Raw genomic sequence first — 8,143 nt, 5'->3', positions numbered from 1 at the left:
CTGCAGCAAAGTATTATGAACTCGTGATGAACCTGCAGCAAAGTATTATGAACTCGTGATGAACCTGTAGCAAAGTGTTAGAAAGATCTATCACGAAGAATCCATGAAGATCCGAGAAAAACAGAGATGACACCGCCAACAAATCTCTTTATTAGAACGATGTCGATCGATTACAAAAACCATGCATCCAAGAATTCTCCAAGAATTGATCTAGATCCAAAGCTCTGAATTTCCTTACGTCCTTGCTACAATCCTAGCTAGGACACCCTCTATTTATAAGGGAAAATTCACTACTCTAAACCGAGTCCGAATCCAACATGAAGTCCTCTGTCCTGGTCGGTATTCTGTCAGTGGGGCCCACATAAGACCTCAGATTGAGATGACTCCAAAAGCAAAGTTGTTCTTCTCGACGACGCACACAACTTTCATGTGGACCACTTTTCCATCAAATGTCATCTCGATGACGCTACTGTTTAATCGTTAAACAGCTCTCATCCGGCCACGGCTGGACCTACATGTCTTAACGTCGATGCCACTCCATGCCATCAATTCTTCTTGTGATGTCTTCAAAACTCGACCATCACATGTCGAATATCTCCAATACCGTACATCTCCGGTATAAACAACGTACGACAAACCGGTTCCCTCCCGAATCATCGTAGCCTTCATTTCCATTGTTCCTTCACACGAACGTCCCGCATGATCTTGATCTTCGACCTCAGCTTCTCCCAACCTTCGTCCCTCGATCCCGTCATCGACCACATTCCTCTAGCTCCGAAAACACCTGAAAGCGAACACACAAATAACCAGTACGAGCACAAGTCCACGACTTGACTCAGGGTATGTTCCACACAACTGACGCCATGTTTTCACGTAAGAAACTAATGGATCAGCACACCACTAGCAAAGCACTAAATCCAAAAAAGATACATGTCATCACATAAATATCCATATTATCCAAAATATCCACATCAATGTTTCATCTAAAACACTTGCCAATGTTACACATCACCTATGATTTCACACTACCTAGAGTCGGTGACATCTTGAACATCTGCTCCTCGACATATGCCCCCACGTTCACTTTTAGTCATGCTCTCTGTGTAGGCCGGCATTGCTCAGACGAACATGAGCCAGCGATGGAGTAGACCTGGATCCCTGGCCCAAATAGATCTCTTGATGCCACAGATCGATGTTTGCCAGAAGTGGTGAGTTGACACCATGTCATGGTTGGAGCTGAAGGAGGCAGTGTCTACCTTCACGCATGATGCCGTAGAATCCCCTGCTGGTAAACCTTGTCCTCAGGTCAATCGGACTCACATACGGGTCGAATCCTGGCTTAGCATATATGGTTCGCTTCCAGCCATTGGACGTACCCAAGGGCGACGACACAACAGATCATATAATCAGATTATTGGTGTTGAAGTCATCAGTGTGGGTCCAAATCATATAATCTAAGGTCCTCTGCTCTATGCCATACATTCCAGGGATAAAATATTTGGGACTCCTCTCATAAAATACTCTATACGTGATTTATTTGGCCAAAGGGATATGCTCGGGTACCAAAGATCTCAGGACATAAATTTACGCAAGTTTGGGCGCCTTAGGATTGGTAATAGCCCTACTCCTTGAATTTATGTCTGATTCCCACATAGTATAATTGCGTTTACGGATAGGACGTATCCTGCTAGTTCAGGGAACTCGGTGGGTTAGGGTTTATGTTAAAAATCGACTTGTGTGGCTCTTGCATTGCTTGGAACTTCGATACCTCGTTTGAACTTGGGGTGTGTTTGGATTGCTTCCAAAATTGTAACATCCCAAATTTCCCAAACTCTCCATATGCATTGCATTTCATAAGCATCATGCCACCTTTCATTTAATCACATTCAAATCCCTAAAGTTTAACCCAGAAAACCCTTTTACAAAAGTGCCTTTATTTGAATTTTAGGCTTTGTTCTTGCTTTTGAATAATTGCATTTTAACCCATGGGGGTTTTGGCATAAAAAGAGATTTAATGCATATATAAAGCTATCCCATAATTTGGCTCTTGAGTTTGTTTTGAAAAACAAATTATTTTGGTAGTTTAAAAGGCCTTAAAGGCTAATTTATAGGCAAAAGTATTTTTAAATATTTTATTTTGAGGGAATTCTTGTCCCAAAAGTTAGATCATATGAAGATATGATTTTACAAAAAAAATTGCAATTTATTTGGAGCGATTTGGGGCTTTGAATCAATTTTGGTGTTCAAAAACAGAAAAGGGAAAAAAAAGGAAAAGAAGAAAACAAAACCGAGGCCGGCCCGGCCAAATGGGCCGAACCGGCCTGTTAACCGGCCGCGCAACCGAACCAGACCCGGCTTCGCCGCGCGCCCGAGCGCCCTGCCGCTGACCAGTGGGCCCCACGCCATGTTCTTCTTCTTCCAACCGCCGCCCGCTTTCCCCGGCCGCCACGCCCACAACGCCCATCTCCGCGTCCACCTCGCCCACGACCCCTTTCTCCGAACCTTGCGCGTCACTATAAAGCACTCGAACGCCACAGCCGTTTTCCCCTCTCGCCCGATCAAAGTCTCGCCGCCAGGCTGCCGAATTTGTCGCCGGAATCCCGCGGATGCCGCCCCCTTTCTTCGTCGCAATAGCTCCAAATTAGTTGCTGCCCTTTCTTTTTTGCTTCCTCGCGCACCCCGTGACGCGCGCGAATTCTTCTCTCTCGCACTGCAATCGCCGGAGCATCACCGCCTGAAGCCCCCATCGTCGCCGGCCGCTTGCCTCGTCCTAGTAGGCACCTCGAGCCTACTAGGAAGCCGTCGCCGCCACCGTGACCGCCTCGCGAAGCCGCTCCGACCCCGCCTCCTCCCGAGCTCCTAGCTTCGCCGAAACGCCGCCGCCGACCCCACCCCCCCTCCCCGACTCACTGGAATCCACGCCAGAACCCTAACCCGGCCGGAGTTGAGGTAGGGGAAATCCCGTCCGTTGGATCTTCATCTAAGGGCCCAAATTAAATCACTTAAGTGAAAGGGTATGGGCTCATCTCAACCGTCCATCCCTCTTAAAATCCAGTGGCTGTCTTTTGTTCTTGAACCGAACTGGTACCGTCCAACCGTGTGCTGCCACGTGTCCTCTATTTTATTAAACTTAATTCCCGGCCGAATTAAAATTGTAACTTTGCAGAAAAGCCCCTGGAACTTCAAACCCTCATATCTTTCAAACCGTTTGGCCAAATTTGAAGTTCTATACCTTTCTGGAATCCTCGCAACCTGTAGAATATTTTGGCATAGTTTAATTTTAACTTTCAACAAATTTACCAGAAGTCAATTACAGAATGCTTAATTATGGTTTAATTTTCAAATGAATTATTTCCAACTAGTTTTGACCATATTAGTTTGCTGAAAAATAATTTGAGTATGTTCCATGTCCATTAGTACTAGTAGATAAATTATTTTGTAAACGGTATTGCCACATAAATTTAATCTTGCTCTATGCTTGACAAAAATCAAATAAGTTTTTAATTAAAGCTCATCCTTGTTTCATGCATAGTAATTACCTCTTTATTATTGTATTAATCTGTCCAAATCTTTTGAGAAGCGTTTCAAAACAGAAACTGAACAAGTTACATTTAGAAGCAACCTAAGTGTGCATCATCATGGCATTTGCATCATAGCATGTTTTTGTATTGAATGGCATGTTTATTGTGTGTGTGCCTTCTTTTATTTTAGATTGTGTGGATTGTGAACCTTGTTGTTGCGAAGAGTGCGAGAACTACCACAACCTTGGACAAGGCAAGTTCACTTTGATCATCTCCTAAATATTTTACTATGCACAAGTTGTTTTATTAGATGCATTAGAAATATTACTCGTACCTCTATGCTAGCTATAAATCTCAGGTAGTATAGTTTACCCTTGCATTTACCTTGCTACCAAATTGCCATCCATTGTAGTTGAATACTAGGCTATGGTAGTATCGTGGGAGAAATTACTACATTATGACCTTGTTATGCCTATGGAGAAATGAAATGTTTTATTAGTGTAAGGCAAAACAATTAATTCAATGAACCATCCTGGGTGATTTGAGATTATGCGACGTCAGGTCCATTTCTATGAGTCGTCTCTCCATGTCTATGGAAACGCCTGCGTTGCAAATGTGGAATGCCACTTGGGGTAACCGAGACTGGACTTGTTTCCTATTTAGTAGCTTCCAGTACAACCACAATGCTATGTGGGCTCTGGTGAGACAAGAGTAAGTTGTATGAACCTAGACCCGAGAAATTGTACTGAGGTAGAATCTGTAGGGGGAGCGTGATTCTCTCGTGGTTTAGGTAATTACCTCTGAAAATCTCGTAATCGATGTCGTTGCTACTCTACCCTGAGGACAGTAAGGGGTTAACCCGTCGGTTTCTTGTGGGAAATGTGTACAAACTCTCGAGAGCGTCAAAACTAAGTACTTAGCCGTGTCCCCGGCAATGGACAATTTGAGCAACTAGATGTGGAGATAAACCATTCATATGCATTGCATATCAGGAGCATCATGTCACCCTTGCATTTGATCACTTTCAAAACCCTAAAACTTGCCCAGAAAACTCTTTTGCAAAAATGCCTTTATTTGATTTTGGGCTTTGATCTTGCTCTTGAGTATTTGCATTTTTAACCCATGAGGGTATTGCGATAAAAAGGGATTTAGTGCATATATAAAGCTATCTCATAAGTTGGCTTTTGAAATTATTTTGAAAAATAATTTGTTTCGATAGCCTAATGGCCCTAAAAGCCATTTTATAGGCAAATGTATTTTTAAATATTTTATATTGAGGAAATTCTTGTTCCAAAAGTTAGATCATATGAAAATATGATTTTACAAATTTTGTTGCAATTTATTTGGAGTGAATTGGAGCTTTGAATCAATTTTGAGGTTCAAAAACAGAAAATAAATAAAGGAAAAGGAAAACCGAGAAAACCGGTCAAACCGGACCGAACCAGTCAAACCGAACCGGACCGGACCGGCCCAGCCCGAACCGCACGGTCCCCCTCACTGGCCGGTGGGCCCCACGTCTTCTTCAACCTCCATCCGAGAAATCCGGCCACGCACGCCCCGCGAACTGCCCATGACTCCACATCCGATTTCTCCGCGCACGGGCCGTTTTCCCCAAATCCTTGCGTGTCACCCCGAAGCCCTCGCTTTTCTCCTCCACTTCCTCCAAACCCCACGTCCAATTTCGCATCGGTTAGGATTTAATTACTCGCCGGAGTTCGTTGCTGTCGTCGTCGTTCTTCGCGATTCGCCGCCGTTCCGGTGAGGTTCTCCCCGCGCCGACCCTCTAATCCTCTTCCTCTCTTCGTTGCGCACGCATTGACGCGAGCCGTTCCCGAATTGGAGCTCCGCCGCGCTGCCGTCCGTCTTCTTCCCCGCCTCCGGCCGCCTGCCGCGCCGCTCCGGCCGCTCCGCCCCCACCCCCGTGCGCCGCCTGCCGTCCGCCGCCCGCCGCCGCCGCCGGCCGGAACCCTAGGCTCCGGCCCCTCGTGTTCCGCCACGTGGCGAGATTATTTTTAGTATTTTATTTTATTCTTTTCGGCCGAATTAGATAATGCGATTTTGCAGAAAAGCCCCTACAACTTCAAAGCATCATATCTTTCAAACCGTTTGTCCAAAAATTGTGATCCACACCTTTCTGGAATCGTCTCAACGTGTAGATTATTTTGGCACTGTTTAATTTCAGTTTTGAACAACCTAGACAGAAGCTCTTTACAGAATGGTTGAATATGGTTTAAATTTCAAATGAATTGTTTCAAAATAGTTTTGAGCATGATAGCTTGCTGTAAAATTATTTAAACTTGTTCTCTGTCCATTAGGACCAGAAAAGAAATTATTTTGTGTATAATCTTGGCATACAAGTTAAATATTGCTCTATGTTGCAAAAGCCGCACAGTCTTTTGTTTTAAAACCCTATTCATGCATGTTGCATATTAATTACCACTTCATGTTGTATAATCCGTTCGAATCATTTGAAGAACTTTTCAAAATAGAAACGAAACTTTTACTTTAGAAGTAACCTTTGTGTGCATCATCATAGCATATGCATCATGGCATGGCTTTTGTAATGAATGTTGTGTTTATTGTGTGTGTTCCTTTTATTTTAGATTGTGTGGAGTGTAATCCTTGTTGTTGCGAAGAGTGCGAGAACTACCACAACCTTGGACAAGGCAAGTTCACTTTGATCATTCTCCTAAATATTTTTACTATGCACTAGATGTTTTATTAGACGCATCAGGAATATTACTCGTACTTCTATGCTAGCTATAAAATCCCAGGTAGTTTAGTTTACCCTCACCATTACCTTGCTACCAAAATTGCCATCGATTGTAGTTGAATGCTAGGCTATGGTAGTATCGTGGGGGAAATAACTACATTATGATATGAAATGTTTTGTTAGATGTAACGCAAAACAATTAATTCAATGAACCGTCCTGGGTGGGCTGCTTTGAAGATTTTGAGGATTAGCGGCGCCAGGTCCATTTCTATGGGTCCCTCTGAGTCGAGTTCCTCTGGATTCAGGAATGGATCGTCCATGGACGTCTCTCCCGTGGATTCGGGGAGCGCCTACGTTGCAAATGTGGAATGCCACCTGGGGTAACTGAGACTGGACTAGTTTCCTATTTAGAAGCTTCTAGTACAACCACAATGCTATATGGGCTCTGGCGAGACAAGAGGAAGTTGTATGAACCTAGACCCGAGGAATTGTACTAAGGTAGCCGTGTAGGGGGAGCGTGATTCTCTCGTGGTTTAGGGAATTACCTCTGAAAATCTCGTAATCGATGCCGTTGCTACTCTACCCTGAGGACAGCAAGGGATTAACACGTCGGTTTCTTGTGGGGAATGTGTACAAACTCTCGAGAGCGTCAAAAATAAGTACTTAGCCGTGTCCCCGGCAATGGACAATTTGAGCAACTAGATGTGGAGCTGTAAGGAAAGTCTCACTCATTCCAATTTCTTAAATAAAATGAATGGTTTGAACAAGGTAGGGGCACTTGATGAATCCACTTCAATGTGCTCTAGGTTAATAGGAGCATGGGTGTGTCTACCCCATGTCCAATAGTTAACATTATTATAACATTCCTTTGTACTAGGGTAATTTATGTTCTGCTTCCACGCAAACAGCCTGAACTCCACCTTGCCAACTACTGCATATACTTGGTAGGTTCTGATATAACTCCTAGTGAATCTTGCCAATACATTCAATGTATTGACCCTAGTGGCTGCATCGTTTAATGATGCAGGAAGCTCCGACGACGAGTAAGATGTACGTTCTTCTTGTTTGGGTTACGGGCCTACATTCCAACACGCTCTCACCGTGGTGTTGATGTGCCCTTGTATCTTTCGCTTTTCCGCTGCTAAACTGTTGTTTTATTTCCAGCTAACCCGTGAGGTTAGCACACACAGTTTCAAGATGTAATATCAAGATACAATGGTCAAAAGCATATTACATCGCATTGATCCAGAATTTAATAGTAACTTACATATTGCATAACCTCATGGGTTATCTCAAAAGAAAATCAAATCTTGCAGCGGAAGGAAGAAGATACAGGAGTCCCATAAAAACTCCACAGTCGAAACATGTTGGAATGTAAACTCGCAACCCTAACAATTCGTACCTCACTCTTCACCTGGTTCACCTGCAACATTTAAACGTTGCAGCCACTAGGGGGTCAATACATTGAACGTATTGGCAAGTTCACCAAAGGGTTATTGCAGACCTATCAAGTATATGAATTATTTGGCAAGGTAGGGGCTTTGGCTATTTGCATAAAAGCATCAATGTTTCATCCTATCATTTTTAAACAAATAGTTTTATCACTATTGGACACGGGGTAGAAACACCCATGCTCCTATTAACCTAGAGCACATTGAGTAGATACATCAAGTGGTCCTACCCTGTTCAAACCATCATTTTATTTATGAAATTGGAATGAGTGAGACCTTCCTTACAGCTCCCATATCTACTTGCTCATGATTGTCCATAACCGGGGACACGGCTAAGTACTTAGTTTGACACTCTCGAGAGGTTGTACACATTCCCCACAGAAATCGACGTGTTAATCCCTTACTGTCCTCAGGGTAGAGTAGCAACGGCATCGACTACAGGAATTTTCAGACCATAT

Source organism: Brachypodium distachyon, chromosome 3 (genome assembly GCF_000005505.3).
Source record: "Brachypodium distachyon strain Bd21 chromosome 3, Brachypodium_distachyon_v3.0, whole genome shotgun sequence".
In the NCBI taxonomy this organism is placed as follows: domain Eukaryota; kingdom Viridiplantae; phylum Streptophyta; class Magnoliopsida; order Poales; family Poaceae; genus Brachypodium; species Brachypodium distachyon.
This window is presented reverse-complemented; position numbering follows the sequence as displayed.